At 40.7% G+C, this 20,934-nt stretch overlaps 1 protein-coding gene across 2 annotated transcripts in view; it reads left to right on the top strand.

Moving 5' to 3' along the window:
- The first annotated feature begins 274 nt into the window (after positions 1 to 274).
- sertad2b (SERTA domain containing 2b) overlaps positions 275 to 20,934 on the top strand; it is a 75,608-nt gene continuing 54,948 nt past the window's right edge. For both annotated transcript variants that reach the window (XM_052012804.1, XM_052012803.1), the window contains exon 1: positions 275 to 551. The gene's annotated coding sequence lies outside the window, so the exon portion shown is untranslated. The remainder of the gene's footprint in view (positions 552 to 20,934) is intronic.

Raw genomic sequence — 20,934 nt, forward strand, 5'->3', positions numbered from 1 at the left:
CCTGTAACAAACAACTCGCTGTATTTCCCCCCGCCCGCCTCCCATCCTTGTAGCAATTTCCCCCAGCGCTCAGTGACGCCGCTGTGGATGGGCGGGGTTGCAAACGGGGAGCTAATTTACATAGCGCTCTTGCCAATGGCTCACAGTGCCATCCGTCGCGGGAGTGCTCGTTCCCGATTGGCTAGAAGCGGGTGGTAGGCGGGCTGAAAAGGCTGGGAAGAGCCTATGAGCGATTGCGCAGCCCATCAATCAGCGAGGTGTCTGCGGCGGCCGCTGCGCCGAGTGTCTCGCTCCTGTCTCGACTTGTTTCATTGTAACAATATGAAGAAGTTCGACTGAAGAGGGACCCAGATAGTTTGGAGGAATGGGATAGCATGGGCACACTTTAGTCCTATTGTTTTCTAGAGGTTTATGAAAGCGGTTGCGAGATTTTGTTTAAAGTATTTTTGATTTTTTATATCTTTTAAAATAAACACAGTCACCCCCCCTCCCCTTTTCCCGCTGGGTTCCTTTGGTTCCTTCTCGGAGTGGACGGAGAGTTGTCACTAAGGGTAAGTGTTGTGAACATCATGGTGTCGGGGACTCTGGGGTGGGGGGGGGGGGGGTGTGGATCTTAGGCCAGTTTGGGGAGAGTAGACAAGGACAGCTGCTGCTGCCCAGTGAGTGCGAGTCCGTAGGCAGCTATATATAAAATATACCCCCCACCCACACACAGACATTATTTAAAACAGCAGCAGCAGCGATTATTAATCCGATGCTCGGGTTAATTTGGTATCGACAGAAGGGAACTTTGGAAATGTATGGTGGGGTATTTAGTAAAATGCAGCTGAACCCTGGCGCCGGTCCCGTTGAGAAGAGGAGCGGAGTAGCTATTGCGGGTTAGAGCGCGTCTGGCATTGGAGGAGGATCCGAGCCTGCTCTAAATCCACATCTACTGCACTTGTCAGCAAACCAGCCCTCGATGTGCTCCGAGAAAGCCAACTATTCCCCATAAATCCCCGAATACGGCGGCTAACTGCAGGTCTCTTTAGGTGATTTGATTTTCTTTTTGCTATGGACAGGGATTATATGATGTTTAGCGGTTAGAAAACTGTTGGCTTGGTTACATTTTTAACAAAAATGCAACTTTCTGCGATTGTGTAAACGCCAGTTAGCTATGCATTTTTTTTACACTTTTGCGTAAATATGGCCTTGCGAGTTATTGTTGTGCAAAGTTCAACGAGATTTCCATGGAAAAGTGAGGCTGCTTCAATAATGATGAATCTTTGGTTATTTGATGTTTTTAAACAGCCTGTCAATAGTCAAAGACCGTACCACTATCACTACTGTATACAGTGGACAGGACAAGGAATAGTTGCTCGAGAGATTAGCATCTTTACAAGTTGAAGCCTCAGTGATCTTAAACGTAAAAAGCTCAATGCATGTACAGGGTTAGATGTTGATTACAGCTTTAGATCATTTTTTATTTTTTAATGATTCATTATGTGAATAGGCTTCTTTGTGTGTGAGTCATTAGCTTGTTGTGTGCTAACATGTCACACAAAATGCAGTACTTTACTTTGAACCCTTTCAACTGAAAGTGTAATTTAATGAAATAGAAAATTATTAATGCAATAAAGTCACCAATCCATAAAGAAATATGATCTGAGTAGTGAGATTAATTATATTTTGACTAGCTTTCCAATAAAAACAGTAGTATTAACTCTTTTTCAGTTATATAGTATGAGCAAACTTTAGCTGTGTCTCCAGTCAGGATAATAATTGACATCCAGTCTAATCACAGCCTGTTGTACCCTGGACCATGCCCAATACCAGGCCTTTATCCAGTTACCATCCCAGGTTAGGTTCTCTGATGGAACAGCCACCAGAGGAACTCTTTTCAGATTGAGGAATACTTCCTTTGAGTTACTGCATTTCAATAAGAAGCCTGCAGTCCCACTAACAATCTTGAGCTCATGATGGTAAAGAAACTTATGAACATATTTGTTCAAGCTGAGTGCTGTTTGGTCATGCACCCTTCCTGTACGTTGGTAGAGCAGCTGTTTCCGGCTCAGGATCCAGGTTACTTTTACCCAATGTGAATTATTTTCTTCCAGATAGAATTTGCAATTTCTATTTGAACTCCATTAATCCCACTCACTTCACTTGGTGGGTGGGGAGGGGGGGAGAGAATAGTGTTTCTGATTGTTGTGAAAATAAGTGTAAGACCATCAGATGGTTCAGGTGAAATGTGAAAATTATTTGAGCTTCACTAACAGTTCTCATTGGAACTGAATCCTTTCTAATACAGCTTTATAATTCACTCTTTATATTTGCCTCCATCTAGAAGTAAGAATCTTGCTAATTTGTGTATGCGAGAGGATTGTCGTGTCTGTATGACCCCTCATGCCTCTTAAAAAAGGAACTAAAATGGCTTTCCAGAGTTATGCTTTAAATACTATATAGTAACAGATTAACGGGTACATGAAAGAAAAATGGCAAACTCATCCTTTGCATTTCAAGGATGTTTATTGCTCCTTGTTGCTTGATCCTTGCCATTTTCGTTTATGATTTTGGATAAAACCTCTCAATAGAATTACTGTCTTAATTATCACTGCATATCCACTATTAATTATCTCAATAACTTAACCATAAGGTAACAGATTTTATAGTTTTTTTGATCTAAAGTGCTAACTTGTGCATAATCCCAACCAATGGAACACATAACATCAACCTGCCCTTTTAGATCTGCTGTTGGAGGCACCTCATTTCCCCAATTTGCATCCTAGGAAGCCATTGAGCAGAGTGACAGACTGGACACTCAAGAATGAGTCTCCATGTGTGATATGAAAGAAGGTGGTTTGTTGCCTGGAGCAGTTTAATGCAGCAGATGCTGTAACTTTTATTCTGTTGTGTTTCTGATGAAAATTACTGTGATGTGCTGTACGGACAATGAAGACGCTATTAATATTCCAAAAAGTTAAGAATTGCTTGCTTCATAAGTGTGCTTTTCTACAGAGTATCCATTTTGCTAGAAATTTCAATATCACTTTGTACAATGTCGCTTCTTTTCAAACAAGGGCTTAAATGGTTCATAATGAGCAAAATTCTGATCATGTCTGAGTTATTTCCATAGTGTGGATATTGGATTTTGATGTAAGTATTCTAATCCTTAGCAACTTGAAAATGATCTAATTCAATGTTGTTGATTTAGTAATGCATCTGTTTCTTAACGTCGCTGTCTAACACCATGCACGCCAATTCGCTCTATCCACTTAGCCTTTGTCTAAACTTAAAAAAAACAGTAAGTTTTTATTCTGACATGGGAACAATATTTAATCTTTGTTTATACTCTCTGCATTAAGGTGGTTCACAGGAATTTCTAAAATTCCAGATATCTGCCTTCATGCCATGTCCAAAATATTATCTACTTGGCAGCCAAGTGGTTTAAACATTTATTTACTACTTTTGAATTGCTTTGGCGGTACGGGATTTCATAGGAGGTCACAACAGGTCCATTGGGTTGTTAGCCAACATCTGTGTAAAAAGTATGTTCAGCTTTTGCCAGTACTAATGGCAGGCACGCGGAGCACTGTATCTGAAGTAGGAATCTGCACAACTCAGTTTTGTATTTTATGTGTAGTGCCTTGGACACATTGAAAATAATTCTGTTTTTACTGAGTGGGGTTAGGCATTCTCTTCAAGTTATTGAAACAGTTTGTGTAAATTTAATGAAGTCTCAGCACTTTAATGAAGACCTGGTTAATCAAAGCTCGTGCTGACTTTCTGCCATATAACACTTAAAACATAGTGATTGTACTTGAGGCTAAGAATGGTCTTGTATGACTTGTACATAGTTTTTATTTTACAGCTTATTTTTAAACTGACCTTTGGCAATGCTGCTGGCAAATGTACTTGATAAATGATCTAAATTCTGTCTTGATTTGTGCCACGTGCATGGATAATTAAAAGTAACGTTAGATTTTTACCAGTGTAGTAAATGGTTGGTTTAGTGCTTCTTTGAAAAATGTATTAAAGGGTTTGACATGTGTTAAACTTTCAAAATAGGGCTAGAAACTGTTGTGGAATAGCTGGCCTGGCATTTTTATGTGTGTCTTCTCCTGTGTTGTGAAGTAAATCTGACATAGAGATCACAGCATTATATTTTATTTGAGAGGACCCATACCAAAGAAAATTGTTGCTTGAGCATATGGCAGAAATAATTTTAAAAGATGAATAAAAGGGGACATTGATGCAATTGTCAAAAGTAGGTTTTTTCTTTAACATTCCCATTAAAATTGAGCTGCACAAATCCAAACAGTATAATGGCCAACCAGATATGTTTTTTCCAAAAAAAAATTAAAAAGAGGAAATGTGACAGTGGTTTTTATGTGCAACTGTAGCACTTACCCTCGTAAATAGCATGTAATGTTGATGTGCACTTCAGGACAGTAGCTCAGTGGTTTCAGAAGCTATTGGGCTCAGGAGGTGGGTCAGAAATGGGAGATGTTTAGGTCACATGCTGCCACCTTTTACATTGACTTGAATTGGTAAAAAGTTGCCAGATTTTAGCAGGAAGAGAAGATTGTGGGAAATAAAGACTTGCTGACTTTTTCTGAAAACTTTGAGGAGAATGTGCTGAGCATGCAGCTTTTTTCTTTATGGCCTCACAAGTTGCAATTGCAACTTGGGGTGTGTTTTGTGTTTGCAAAAACTAGAAGAATCGAGACCACTCCAGCTCTAATTAACGTAGGACTTTTAAGATAATCAGAACAGTAGAGACAGTCTTGGTAAGTTTTGATTCCAGATTTTAGAAGTACATATTTGATGACTAAACTACTTGATTTTAAATTAATTTTATATTGGATAACTATTATACAAAATGGAAGATTTGGAAACTGGGTAAATGACAAAGAAGTCGAGAAGGGTAAAATTTCTACTTTGCAAATTCATGTTTCTTAGGAAGCAGGATGGGAGGGGAAAAAGGAGAAATGTACACTGGACAAACTCTTGAGGGAAGTGTGGTTGAAAAAATGCTTTCATACATTTAAAATATCTACTGAAAGCAGGTTCATTTAACAGCTTTGTTTACATACAGACTTCAAATGTTTATGTGCATTTTAAATTTGTAGTCACTCTTCCAGTACCAAGTGATCCTCATAGCAATGGGATTTACTATGTGTTGTGAATGAAGGGAAGAAATGCTCTGGCCTGGAAACATCAAATGGTACAGGAAAATGTACACTAATGTGTCTTGTACACTAAAGTGGGCAGGATGCCTGAAGTTCTGTTGGGTCCTCATAGTCTACTGCACTAAATACATAAATGGCATTAGCACAGCAATGCCCTGTTGCAGTCAGGCCTCCTGTCAACTGTCTTTTTAAATCTCCTTTCTGTAACTTCCCTTCAGTTGTCAGCTAGTTATCCCAATAGTAAATTTCAAAGATTTTCCTCTTGGTAACGTACGGGGCTGTGGGGTTCTAGCTACTCTATCTATTTTCAGTGAAACTAAACATATTTAAATTTGCTATTCAAAACTTAAAAATTCTCATCTCAATTCTCAAATTATTTAGTTGTAGCTAAAGCCATCCCAAAATATGTGCATGAACACATTACATTTTGGAAGTAACCTCCAATAGATCTTTGATCACGGACTCTCGCTGCTATGATCATTTACATGATAATTTGCAAAATTATTCTATCCTTTCTGCTAAAACATGCACAGAAAATCTTCAACTAATATGTGTATGCTGGCATCAGATTAAAGGACTGTGTAAAATGTAGGTTTCTTCTCCTTTATGTCATGCCACCCCACCCACCCTCAAATTAAGACTTTTCCTTTAACCAAGAAAGGACAACAGGGCCATGCGACCACCACATGCAAGTTCCCCAGCGAGTCAAGCACCACCCTGACCTGGAAATATAGTAACAGTCCTGCATTAGCACTGGGTCAGAAATTCAAAATGTTCTTCCTAATAGATGCTTGAGAGCACCTGCACCTCACAGTCTGCAGGGATTGAGAAGGCAACTAGCTACTGCCTCATGGGCAGTCAAGAGCAATAAACACTGGCCTTGCAAGCAATGTCTGCATCCCAGGTAGAATCAAAATTGAGTCTTAAAGTTAAATGTCACATATTGAAGAACTATCAACCTGTTTACCTGATAAGTCTTAAATTTTTGGCTTGAAACAAAATTTCCAACTCGGACCCTGATGCTGTTATAATAATCCTCAGGGCTTGTTTAACTGGTGCTCGTCACTGAATTATCCAGCCCTGTCATCATTGTTCCTTGGTAGAAGTGTGGCAGTTTGAGTATTAAGGGATAGCACAAGTTTTTTTTTGTCTGAGGCTATGAAAGTTGTAAGTATTAGTTGTGAGTGAGAAATTACTCACTCTTGGGAATAAGTGTATTTCTTGGGTTTGTTTATGATTTTTAATTTTAAATCTTCCCATTTTTGGATATGGAAAGAGGAATTTTAAACTTGGAGTAAAAAAACTAGGTGGAACTTTTTCACCCTTGATGTGGAATGGCTGTAGACCTTCCTCAGGATGGTATTTCATTCTGTACTTAGTGCCTTTCAAAATGTGTGTTTTGTGCTGGTTGCTGTTCAGCTAAGCGGTAAATACCTATGGTTTTTAGGTGAAAAACACTGATGCTGGAGGAACTCAGCAGGCCAGGCAGCATCCATGGAGAAAAGCAGGAGGTCAACGTTTCGGGTCAGGACCCTTCTTCAGGACTGAAGATGGGAAAAGGGGAAGCCCAATATATATAGGAGGGAAAAGCAGAGCAGTGATAGGTGGACAAAAAGGGAGGTGGGGTGGGCACAAAGTGGTGATAGGTAGATGCAGGTAAGAGATAGTGATAGGCAGGTGCGGGGGAGGAGGGGAGAGCAGATCCACCGGGGGGATGGGTCAAAGGTAAGGAAGAAAAAGGGGTAGAAAAAAGAGAGGTTGGGAAAGGGAAGAAAAGAGGCATAGTTTGGGGGAATGGTTGAGGGGATGACTTCAAGTGGGAGAATTCAATCTTATCTTTAAGTAACCCCACACCCCCGCCCCCCCCCCCCCCATGCCTCTTCTTCGCTTTTCCAGCCTATCTTTTTTTTAACCTTTTTGTTTTCCTCCTTACCTTTGACCCATCCCTCGGTGGATCTGCTCTCCCCTCCTCCCCCATACCTGCCTATCACTGTCTCTTGCCTGCATCTCCTTATCACCACCTTGTGCCCACCCCGCCTCCCCTCTTTTGTCCACCTATCACTGCTCTGCTTTTCCCTCCTATATATTGGGCTTCCCCTTTTCTTGTCTTCAGTCCTGAAGAAGGGTCCTGACCTGAAATGTTGACCACCTGCTTTTCTCCATGGATGCTGCCTGGCTTGCTGAGTTCCTCTAGCATTTCTTTTTGTCTTGATAATCCAACATCTGCAGTCCTTTTGTTTCTCACATGATTTTATGTGAGTGAACCTAGCCTATTGGCTCTGATAAGATTTTTTTTCCCACTTGGCTGTTTGTTGTAAAATGGCTGTGTAAAATCAGAGATTTAGATTTAACATTTAATAAATCTAAACAATGTTGTCACTAGACTCTCTCAAACTGAGATAAATGAGTGACTTTGTTAATGTGCCTACATCATGTTTTTATTACAACATACACCACTTAGTTGTTGAGGAGCATTTTAAGTATAAAACGAAGATGAAATTTGGTTTCTCAGAGGATTTTTTTAAAGACTGGTGGTCAGGGAAAGGAAAAGAAAGTGATAAATAGTCATACTCAAAGTGTTTTTTTTTCCAATGCATTGCGTATTCAATATGGCAAATGAGCTCAAAGATGGTTACAAAGTCTTCCAATACTCTATGAATCATGTCAAGTGACCATTTGGAGAAGATACTGGAGGAGCTACAGATGCCTGTGGAGCCATATCTTTGTATAGGGTGAAATTAGTTTTTGGAGATAGCAAAATGTGCCACCTTTTTGCTCTAAATGTGGAAAAGAAAATGGAGTGTGGGTCAAATCCCTGCCAATTCATCTCTATCCAAGACCAATTTTGCCCTCTCTCCCACCCCCAAACAGGGCGCTGCAGATGTTGATGTTGTTCATTGTCGACACAATCCAAGTTTAAATAGGACAATTTTTTGCAGAAGTTCTTTGAAATTATTGTTGTTCCTCAGGAGTTCAGCTTCATACCACACTTAATTTTCATGTTTGTTGTGGTATCTCCTAACACTTGTGTGATTATACAATAAATTGGGATTTACACTTAAATATGAGGTTTTCTCATAGAATGTTTCACTTTATTTCTGACATTCGATACGCGAAACATCATTAACTAGTTTCATCTGTTTCTAGTTGAATGCATCGCCCACTCTCAGTTACTTGGCTTTGTAACATTTTGCATACCAGAATGCAATACAGCAGTCATTTTCTTCTCTTATCTGTGGACTTGTGCAATTTACTTTTTGTGAATGTGATCATCTGCTAGCCTTGAATGTGTGTAATTTAGTGATTTTAATTATTTATCATTGCTTTGTGTTTAGTCTAGTTAGTAAAGAATGTTCATGTTCAAAGCAGTCGTCTTTGTCATCAGGAGGCACAAAGTGTATTGAGGTAGGATTTGTTCTGCTGGTTTAGAATTACCCATCTGCTCAGCCAGAAATTGTGGTAATGGTATCTATTGCCTTTTGCTTTCTTTTAGGTTTTTTTACATCAGCTGTTAAGTATTAGAGATCATTGAGCACCCTATCGAGTCTAACTTGTACTATTTTCCATTGTGTCAAAGAGGTTGTTTGGGTACATTTTGCTGGTTTTGAGAATCTCGTAAGATTTTTCGTGTGCTTCGCCTGCATTCCCTTTTCTGAGCTTTAACTGTGGAAATTGTAATTCATCAATGGCCAATAGCTTTTGTTGCCAAAGAACCTTTTTCCTGTTTCTGCAAATATTATTTGTTCCAGGTTTTCAAAGCTTCAACTCTAGTATTATCCAAGAGATTGCAGTGAATTGCTGGGAATAATGTATATTTCAATAAACAATTTTGGATATATTTAATGTTGCTATTTCTCTTACTGAAATCTGTCCTCTTAGTTGTGTGATTTTGAGATTGAAATGACTTCAAATATTAATCTGTTTTGGCTACTGTTGGCTGCGTTTCAGTAACCTCAGATATCTTCATTTCTGTCCATTTGCACACCTCTCATCCCCTCTCAAGCTATTTTTAAAACCTGCATCTTTGAGGTTATGGTTATTCGTGGCAATATTTGGCTTGATGTCAAAATTAGTCTGATAATCACTTCTGGGAACACCTTGGGATATTTATTGTATTAAGAACAGTATTGAAATGCAGATTGTTGATGTTATGCTCTGTATATTTGAACAAGGGAGATTACTTGCACTTTGATTCAGAGTGCTGCTACCATAAACAATGTTATAAAGTAAATGAGTTACCAGCAATGTGAGTAACAGAGATGGGTGCTCCCATAACCTAAACACACAAGCCAGCTGGACGCCTCGCCCATCACTTGCTAGTGGCCCTTCTATAATAGCTTTTCCTTATCTTGCTTCTACAATCTCACTGTCCTGGCTTGACTCCTCTGGATTGTACACCTGACATCATCTGTCCCTCCACTCCTCCAGTGAAAGATTTAGCATTCTAAATTTTTTTTATTATTATCCTTAATTTATTAGTTTCTCGCCATTTTAAAAGGATGAAACCACGGCCACAAGGTAATGGCAATAAGCAGTTGTGATCTGGAATGCACTACTGGGAGCAAAGAGAGGTTGGTGGGACTAATTGGAAAGCTCATTCCAAGAGCTGATAGTACAATGGGCCAGATGGGTCTTCTGTGTATTATTCCACAAACATTAGTGATATTCCAGTGATACTGAAAACTGACAATTTGTTGCACAGTTCAAATGTTGTTAAAATAATTTGAGCATGTGCTGCTTTTTTTTAAAAAAAAAATTTTTGTGGACAAATCACTGAGTTTAAATGAAATGGGTGACTTTTGCACCTTAATTTTGCACTTGTACAGATGCAACACAGAACTCATCTCTTCTACTTGTACAGGTAAACGAATCATGGTAGGGCTGCAGAACTGTCCAGTCAGTCCTATTATGGTCTTTCCTCATAGTTCTGCATATTTTGTTTTCTTCTTAAATTGAATTTGCTTCCATTGTCCCTTTTAGATGGTGCATTGCAGATCACAATCTCCCTGCAGTTTTTAAAAAATCCTATGCCACCTTAAATTAATATTAATCTTAAATTTGTGTCTTCCAGTTATTGATTCCCCCTGCGTGAGGAACAATTTCTCCTTTTTCACTCCATCAATTCCCTACATGAACACTTCTGTCACATCTCCCCTTAACCTTCTCTGCTCTAATGAGATTGCCACATTCCAATGTCTCCCAGATTTCTTCCTTTTCTGCATCAGTTTGGCCTAAAAATGTATAATTAATCAATGTTGAGATGGTGTAATCTGACCAAGACACATTCTTTCCTGCACCACATTGTTCCTTGTCATGCAGTATGTGATATATCTTGTTCACTTTATTTCTTGCAGCTTGCATGCCTAATTGCAATTTTTGGTACTTAACCACACATGCATGGCAGGAAGAAAAATGATAATTTATTGTAATGGTCACACCATGGTAATGATTTTCCGGTGCAGTTGTGCCCAAAATTGGATAGCGATTTTTAGATGGGGTGGGAGCATGATGGTTCACAACCAAGCCTGTGTCTGCTCTATCTTCTCATTTCCTGTACTACACATACACATTTTGCTAAAGAACGTCTAGCTTTAGTAACCCATTTTGTTTTTAGGTCTGCACTCTTAACTGGAAGACAATGAGGAATGTCCTGGCATAGATATTCAGCAATCGGAGTTCCTCATGAGAGTTTAGCATGCCAAAAACTTGGGGGGCCTCTTCCTTGCAGTCGTAACACTAAAAAGTTGGAATAGCTCTAATAGCCAGGCGTATCACCTCATAGGTCTATCAGTAGCAAAGCATTGAAAATTTGGCACGGGGCAAAATGCGAACCTTTCTATTTGCAGAGCTGCAGTGAGTGGGACTGTGTGATAGGGTTAAGATGTGGTGAGTGAGTATTTTCTAAGTCTTTTAAAAACTGTGGCCACATCTTTATGAAGAAAACAGTATTGATCCCAGAAATGAACAGAGTGCACCTTTCTGCTAATTATTGGGGTGGATGAAATGGAACAGTCCCAGCATAAGCAGCAGCAGGAGAGCCATGTTCAGTGGGGGAGGGGCAGAAGAGGGCTAAGGAGGATCCATGACTCCAGCAGGCAGTAAGAGAAATATGCTCGTCATGTACTTGACATTAGTGGCCACACCCCTTTTGATATTTGTCAGCAGCACCATGGATCTCACTCCCCAGCAGTCATTTATCACACTCCTGAAGGAGTTCCATTATCAGACCCAGTTGTTCTCTCTCTGGGAAATAATTCAGAAGGCTGCTCCGTAAAATAAAATCTTGTAGCAATCAGTTACCACGTTGACTGTGTCAATGAAAGCAGGTTCAGCAGTGTGTGTGTGCTCCCACTCCTTATCCTACAAATTTGGACATTCCCGCACCCCCCAAAAAAACACACTGCTGTATCCATGAAAATCGTGTTATCCCAGAGTAGTGCAAATCTGTGCACATCCTGTGTCGAGGAGAGTCATCTCCTTATTTATTCACATTTTTCATTTGTTTCTCCCTTACACATTTTCTCTGGTGTAAACTTTCCCAAATGTTAGCCCAGCCCTCTACAAAATTCAGCTCCACTGATCTTTTTCAACACCACCTTTGCTGTGTTTAGAACTAACACCCAATTAAGGGAGAACCCACCCCCCCACACACAAAAAAAATTGCAAAATTCAGAAAATTAACCTTCTGAAAAATTGGGCGCCAGGACCTATGTGGTTCCCAATAGCAGCTGCCCCTGGAGATGCAGCAGCTACATCTTCACCACTGGGAGTCACAGTTAGCAGATCACAACTTTTGAGAACTCTCTCCAAGGGAGTTGCTTTGTAGCAGCTTATAAAGCTGCCATAGAGGTGAGGGTAAACGAGGCAGGGGTTGATCAAGTGCTTTCTGTGTGCGTATATGCGTACCAGTGACACACATCCCCCCAACTGACAACCCAACCCCCAGCTCCCTCTCCACCCTGACTTCCCACATTTGACCTCACTGATTGGGTTCCATGCTGTGAGTGGCCCCATAGGTTCAGTATTCATACACAGATTGCAACAGATCTGGGCTGTGTCTATATTAAGCACTCTGGACCCAGCATTGAACCATGTATGCATAGCATGGAAAACTCGGGCAGGCACATCAAGGCTGGGACAAAGTTGGAGAGTTTTTTTTGACCAGCACAAACACAATGATGGCCTCCAGAATCATAAATTTACCATGGTATGGACAGCAAAACATTTAATGTCCTTGTAGGGACATCTCCTAGCTAACATTGTAGGGTTTGCTCTTTGTTTACAGGGAGTTATCAGTAAAGATCATAGGTTGCCCACTACTGTTCCAGTTTCTCAGTGAGGTGGAATGGTCATTCTCCAGACAGATAAGTTCTTCCAGCATGATGATCTCAAGTGACACCAAGGTGAATCTCACCTAGAGGTGTTGGGTCCAATTTCTGGATGGGTGGTACTATCAACGAAAATGGTAGCCAGCGCCTTCAAGCATAAGCAAAACAGCTTTTGTATGCAGTTTGTGTGTTAAATAGGTACAAGTGGGTCCAGTTTGTCTGTACAAGTTCATCTGCAGTGAGATTTTTAACCACACTGATCTGAAAATAGACTGTTCTATTTACTCAAACAGCAGCCAGGTTTTACTAATCCTGTTTCTCCTGAAACTGTTCTATTTAAAGGGCCAGCTCTCAAACTTAATTCTTTGTCCTCACTGAGAGCTTTGACCTCCCACAATCTCAAATACAGCCTTGAGTGTGTCTTCAGTGCTTTGGCCATGGAGGTCAGGGTCACAGTCACTCTCTCCTTCCTGACTTTGGGATCATCCCAGGCTGTTGCCACTGATCTCTACCACTTTTCACAGCTTGCCACTCACTGCTGCCATAGCAAGGTCCCCAAACTCCACAATCAAGTGTAGAGACCCTGTCTACTTCAGCCTACTGGAACAGGCAGTGTGCATAGATATCTGCCTGTATGGCTGGTTTTCCCAAAGTGCAGACATTCATAGGCTGCAACTGTGTCTTTATGGAAATATCACTGCCAACCTCCTGCAAGGAGCACCTGGTTGTACACCAGGAGGGACAACAAAGGAGGTACCTCCTGCTGGCATTATTATTCACCAGCTTGTCCAGGTTCCTCAGACCTGGAAGCATTCGCCCACTTTGAATCATTGCAGTGTCCATTTATTCAGCAGCAACACTCCCCAGTAGTTGGAACAGTGTTGCTTGAATTGTGGCACAACCCCTTAAGAGCAGCCTGCAAAGATCACACCTGCTGAGTTAAATGGCGACAGCTGCAAGAACTTGCAACTCATCAATAGGGAATGCCATGCTGAAACCCACAGTGCCAGTTTCAGACCCTGTTACACAGGGAAACCCACCAACATTGTTCTATGAACCTCGTAAATGAAATTCCTGTTCTTTCTTTATGTGACTTTCATAACTCTGTTGGGGTGACCGACAAAGTTGTTCAGATGCCAAAAAAGCAGCTTGGAGCACTTTCTTGGCCTTTGTATCTAAACTCAGTCCACTTTGTGGTTATAATTACACTCCTGAATACAAGCATCTGCATAGAGAATGACCCAGAATTTATTTTGTTTCAGTGCGACACAGCTTGATTTTTGAATCCCACTTTGATGATTGGGATAGTGGATTTGAATAGTATCTCTTGGCAAATAGGATGCAAATCATTGTTAGCAATTAATGACACAAAAATCCTTGGTTTCTTCTTTAAGTGCTTATGGAGGAAACTGTACTTGTATCCTACTAATTAGACCGATTAAATAGAACCAAGCAGTGTATCTGAATGAGGCAGGATAGGGGTCATTCACTGACACATGTCACACCGAAGGTCTAGAGTTCATCATTTGATTAAAATCACTTCACGAAATTCCTGCACAAGCACCTTCTTGCATAATTAAGACACTGCATTGGCTGTGCAAATACCTGGATGAGTTTAGAGAGGGCAGTATCCTTTCTCATGATTCCTTATTTTGCAAAACCTGTTCATCTCGGTGCAGTGAATAAGTTTTAATTCTGAGACTTCCATGTTAGCACCTGCACACAGTCATGTGTGAAATAAGAGCCCTGCTCATATTAATTAAGCCTCTTCTAATAAGACAACGTAAACTGCTAATTGCTAATTACCAGTATGAGCCAGCTGGGGTTGTAAGGAAACCCAATCCATGCATTTCAAAGTAGAAGGGTCACTGGGATGTTGTGGAGGGGGTGTGGCGGTAAGGTGCATGGGCTAGGAAATTAGAGGAAAAACAAGGTGGAGGCAGGAGAAATCAAATGGTGTGAAACAGTAACTACAACTGTTGTTCAACCTGAGTAAAAGCTTGTTAATGTTCTGCACCCTGTTTAGATTATTACCTGGAATGCACTCGAGAAAACTGAAATCTACACCATTGACGCTCTATGGAGACTCTGTACTAAATGAGATGGGGAGTGGGGTTCTCAGTCAAATGACATTGAATTGCCTTTTTTTTTGTAATTGTTTGCTTCCTTGGGGTAGGAGTAGGGTGAAGTAATTCCTGTTAACAATCATGCTATATAAAATCGAGGCATTTTCTTTTAAATTTGTTGTGGAGTGTCATTAACAGCTTGAAGGACTTGACCATGGCATGCAATCCTGTTGCTTGGCAGTGAAAATGCTGTGGTTCGTAAAGTTTTCTGGTATGAATACTCTAGGTTATTCAGAAGTCAGAGTAAATAAGCTGCCAGAAAAGTTTTAAACTTCTTTTTCTTTTAATGCTTTTTTTTTGTGCTGCCGGTCCTCCTTTCCCTTAATGTGAGCAACAGCAGTTGGGTCAAGGATTTCGCTTCCCTTTTTGTGAACACCGCTTAGAGGTCTGTTGAAGGAAATGGAAATGTGCTGGTGCACCCATGATTGACTGGAAAAGCACCAAGAGTGGTGTGTGGCTGTGAGATCCATGTGACAATGGAGTCCACAATCTTCAGTGGCCATAAGGCAAGTTGGATTGTCCTGAGGGTTTTAAATGCATCTACAGGAGTGTGTTGTCTTTTTTTCAAACTGGACCAATTTGCATTTATGTAGCACATTTAATGTAGCTAAAACATTCCAAGGCACTTTACAGAACTATCATCAAAACGGGTTTAAAAAAAATGTCAATCCACATGAGTTGATGATAAAAGACTTGGTCTGGGAGGCAGATTTTAAGATTGCTCTAAAGGACAGAGAGGGAGATTTAGTGAGGGAATTCCAGAGCTTAAGCCCATGGTAACCAAGTGGTTCATTCAATTATTTAAAAGTTGTGCCAGTGTATGGCCATGGAACAATTTGAGAATAAGATGAAGAATTTTTAAATTACTTTGTAGGTCAGGTGGGTGTGCTGGACTTTGTGTGAGTTAAGACACAAGCAGCAGAGTTTTGGATGATTGCAAAGTTAAGGCGTGTACAATGTTAGTCACATTTGGAGGTCACCAAAGCATGGATGAGGGTTTGAAGAGCAGGTGAGCAGAAGCAAGTTTGGAGTCGAGCAGGGTTATGCAGGTTATCCTGGAGATGATGTGGAAATGAAGCCCGAAACTCTGCTCAAGGTCAGAAATGAGATCAAGGTCACAGTCTGGCCTGGTTTCTGGAGGATAATGGCTTTGATCTCTAGACTTAATTGTGAACATTTCTGCTCATCCTGCCCTGGATGCTAAAGAAACACTCTGACAATTTGGTGCCAGTGGAGGTAAAACAGAATGGCATCTGCAAATACTTGGAAATTAATGCTCCCTTTCTTCCTTCTTTCTTTCTCAGTTGTTCATTCTTCTTTCTCCTGCCATCCCATCAGAGAAGTTGAGATTCTTTTATTTTTCAATAAAGGCATTCTTTAATTGGCCAGCAGCAGAAGCCAACAATTCAATGTCTTGAACTTCTTTTTGCCCCTCTCAGTACAGTCTTCTCTGATCGTCATTGCCAGCTAGCAAACACTGTCTTTCCTGTTGTTAGATGTTTCTCCTAGGTTACCTAGTAGAGGTTGGAAGGTAGGATAGAGGCATCTTTCTGTACAAAGAGGTACATGGATTTTTCCAGAGATACCATAACATTCGATGGGGATAAAGAAAGTGATGTGAAAAATTGGACTTTGGATTCATTGAAAATCAGCTAGGCTGTATGGAGAGAATTTCACCATCATTCTTTGTGGAGAGTGAATCAGTTTTTTACTGATGAATGTTATGTATCGTGTTGCATGATGAACACTTGTTCAGTGATGTAGCAGATGCCTGTACTACAGTATAGACACAGAAGGATAACTGTTTGGTCATTGATTATTCAACTCTTGTTTATTTTTTGGGCAAATTAATTAAATTATTTGAAACATCAAAGTTTTAATACACACAAAGCATTCCAGGAAAATTAAGTGTACAAAATAACCATTGAAAAGGAACACAAGCTCAAACCTAGATAATTGAACCAAAAGGTCATGCTTAATTACATTGTTTTGTGCGTGTACAGACACTGAGTAAGTAAGTGATTGCTAGTAATAATAAACATCATAAGCTTCTGAGTAGTTTGTTGATGGATGGTAGAAAGCTGTAAAATTGGGGCTGAGGTTTATTTGATATCCAGAAAAAAGAATTGTTGTAAAGTTGGTGGTATACACGTACACGGAGCAAGGTTCCAAATAAAATCAGTAGAGACCACTCCAAATTCCCATAGAGTAGATTAAGAGTGCAATGTACATTTTGATCTGTGAATATTTTAGGGTTCAGCATTGTTTTTGCTTCTTTGACTGCCTATCTATGAATGGTTAATTACATTAGTTGATGTTTTGTGCAGAGAGAGTAGTTGTATGTGATTGGGACATAAAAGGACATAAGAAATAGGAGCAGGAGGAGGCCATCTGGCCTGTTGAGCCTGCTCCGCCATTCAATAAGATCATGGCTGATTTGGCCGTGGACTCAGCTCCACCTAACTGCCTTTTTTCCCCCATAACCCTTAATTCCCCGACTGTGCAAAAATCTATCTAACTGTGTCTTAAATATATTTAATGATGTAGCTTCCCTGGGCAGAGAAGTCCACAGATTCACTACTCTCTGGGGGGGGGGGGGGGGGGGGGGAAAGCAGTTCCTCCTCATCTCTGTCCTAAATCTACTCCCCCAAATCTTGAGGCTATGTCCCCTAGTTCTAGTCTCACTTACCAGTGGAAACAACCTTCCTGCCTCTATCTTATCTATCTCTTTCATAATATTATATGTTTCTATAAGATATCTTCTCATTTTTCTGAATTCCAATGAGTATAGTCCCAGGCGACTCAGTCTCTCCTCATAGGCTAACCCCCTTATCTCCAGAATCAAGCTGGTGAACCCCTCCCACACCACCTCCAAAACCAGTACAAATGTCAGTCCTCGGCCTCCTCCACTGCCAGGAGGAGTCCAAGCGCAAACTGGAGGAACAGCACCTCATTTTCTATGTTGGAATTTTGCAGCGTAATGGCATGAACATTGAACTCCAACTTCTAAGTAATCCCCTCACTCATCCCCCCCCTTCCCCCCCCCCCAAACATGCCTCTTTTCTTCCCTTTTCCTAGCCAATTTCTCTTTTTTCCTGCCCTTTTTTTTTCCCTCACCTTTTTGACTCATCCCTGGTGGATCTGCTCTCCTTCCTTCCCCTGCACCTGTCTATCACTATTTCTTACCTGCATCTGCCTGTCACCACCTTGTGCCTACCCTGCCTCCCTCTTTTGTCCACCTATCACTGCTCTGCTTTTCCCTCCTATCTACTAGGCTTCCCCTCTTCCAATCTTCAGTCCTGAGGAAGGGTCTAACTCGAAACATTGACCACCTGCTTTTCTCCATGGATGCTGCCTGGCCTGCTGAGTTCCTCCAGCATTGTAGTGTTTTTTTATCATTTCTCAAGTAAGGAGACCAGTCTACACACTGTCCCCTCTTCCAAATTGTTGATGTATATCATGAACAGTTATGGGCCCAACACTGACCCCTGTGGCACTCACCACTGATTGCCAACCAGAGAAACACCCATTTGTCCCAACTCTCTGCCTTCTATTGGTTAACCAATCTTCTATCCATGCTAATACCTTACCCCCAACTCCATGCATCCTTATCTTGTGGATGAGTCTCTCAACTGGCACCTCATTGAACGCCTTCTGGAAATCCAAGTATACAACATCCACCTGTTCCCCTTTATCCACTGTGCTATCCACTGTGCAGTGAGCTGTCTAATTTTGCACCATGCTTTATGTTCCTCACTGTGGTGCAAAAGTTGAATCTTTATTCTTTACCAGGCCATTCAGCAAGGCAAACAAATTAAGATTCTTTCAATTCTTCAAGGAGAGCAGAGAGAGAGTTTCAGCCCAGTAGAACTGGCAACTATACAAGTTAAAGCCAAAGCTGTAGACGAAGCACTGGACTTCTGCCCTTCAATGCTTAATTAGTTCCATAAGTAATTGTGAAAGCTGCTTGATCCAAGTGGAAACCTCAAGGTTACATTTATATTGGAACCAGAGTGCCAGTGCTTTTTTTTTAGGAACGTTGTGAGCAACTTACCTTTTTGTAAGGACCAGGTAAGAAATGGACGTTGGATGGTGAAGAAAAGTACATTTTTGTAGAAGTGAAATATTTCTCCTAGTTCTACAAAATAAAACCACTGGGCATTGCCTTTGCCTGCTTCACCATTCTCTTTTCCTCTCTGATCTTTTTTCCTACCACTAACGCCACCCCACCACCATCCCCACTATTATATTGGCTGAGCTGTGATTATGACGACCATTTGTGTTAATCCCTCTAGGGTTGGAGCTTCACTCCACATATCTCGGGGGCTCAGTCTGGCCATTTCTGTTGAGTCTGGCCAAATGACAATGTAACCTCTACTCTTTGTTACTGTCTCTCACCCCGAGTTGCCACCTCTTGCTTTTGCAAACTTCATTCTCAGTCCTCATTCAGCTCACGTTGGACCTAGACTGTGAAATGATATTTGTGCATCTCCTCTGTTGTTACCACTACCTTTGGAGAAGCACTTCTTTTTTTGTGCAATGTATCCATTCTCCTTGACAGTTTCTGTAAATTCCAATTGACTGGGTGACCACTTTGCAGAGCACCTCCATTCAGTCCACTAGGGTGACCTTGAGCTTTGATTTGCCTGTCACTAATTCATCATATGACTCTCCTCTGACCTACCTGATATTGGCCTCTTGCACTCTTCCAATGAAGACCAATGTAAACTTAAAGAACAGCAAATCACCTTCTGTCTAGGTACATTCCAGCCCTCGGGACTCGATGCTAAATTCAACAGTTTTAGATAACCAGCCTTTCCAGTCTGCATCAGAACAACCCAGTTCTGATGAAAGATCATCAACTTGTAATGTTAACTCCATTTTGTTTACTCTCTCCATAGATCCTGCTTGACCTGTTGGGTATTGCCAGCATTATATTTTAAGATTTCTAGCAAAAGCAGTGTTTTATTTTCTCTTTTTTTTTGCTCATCTATCCTCATTCATCTTCTATTTATATCTCCTCCAGGCAAATCAGCTTCAATTAATGAGCCGCCTTGTTTGTAATGAAATCTCTTGGTCTCCACCCTATCGCAGATTTCCTTTGTTCTCTCCTCACCTCCCCCTTCTTGGCAATTTAAAATATGCTTGATTTCTAATTTTTAACCAAGTTCCGAAGAATAGCCATCAACCTGAAACACAGATTTTGTTTCTCCCTCCATAGTTCCTGCCTGACCTGCTAATGGCTTCCTGCATTTTCAGTTATTATTTAAGATTTCCAGCACTCTTTAAAATGTACAAAAAAAATTGCTCCAAAGTTCTTCACACAGGTGCAGGGTTACAATCAGATCAGCCCTGATCGTATGGAAATGATAGCTCAAGGGGCCAAGGGCCACCTCCTGCTCCTAATTCAAATGGAAGGAAGAAATTAGTTCTTGGCCAACAATAAAACAAAGGAATGGTAGTCAAAATATTTTGTCAGGAAAGTGGAATGTACTTCAGGTGGGAAACAGGGCAAAGAGTCTTTGGAGAGAGTAGTAAAACCATGAAGAATTTTAAATTAAATAATGAGAACTAGAAAATGCTGGAAATGCTCAGTAGGTCGGGCCACATCTGAAGGAAGATAAACAGAGTCAACGTTTCAGGTTGAAGACCCTTTATCAGGATCTTAGAATGAAAATTCTAAATTTTGGTTGCTGGGAGACTGGGAATCAAGACATGATTTTTTAAAAAAAACGCTGGAGATAGGCGAGTGACTTCTAAATCCTGCTGCTGTACCTGGGTAGCTCCTTCTGGAGCGGATACAAAAATGCATTTGTCTTGCAGATGATCTCTATCTCATATCTAACCTCCCAACTGTTGTTGCAATCTTTCTTTTCATTACTAGTACTCACTAAAGGGTATAGACAGCAGGTTGTTATGATCGGAACTTGCTGCCCAAAAGAGTAGTTCTCAAGTAATTTGTTTAGACAAGGACCAGAGGGGATGGAGCTGGGAGGACCACTCTTACAGAAATCCATCGGTATCTGTGGGCTGAATGGCCTTATTCAATGCTCTGTAATGTCTCTGTGTAAGCATTTTGTCAATACTGTTCTTTAGTTATTTCAGCTCTTCCAATTTTTTCAATCTGCCATTGAGAAAAATGTATTGAATTCCTGCCACAGAATCAAGACAGCCATTAGTTACAAATCTTTATTTTTTTTAAGGCCCACCCAGTGACCTTTCTCTAGGTTAGCTTTGTGAGGTATTTGTTAATCTGGCTGGAATTGAGGGAGAGAAAAGTTTTACCCTTAAATGTGATTCACAAATATA

Source organism: Pristis pectinata, chromosome 3 (genome assembly GCF_009764475.1).
Source record: "Pristis pectinata isolate sPriPec2 chromosome 3, sPriPec2.1.pri, whole genome shotgun sequence".
Lineage (NCBI taxonomy): Eukaryota > Metazoa > Chordata > Chondrichthyes > Rhinopristiformes > Pristidae > Pristis > Pristis pectinata.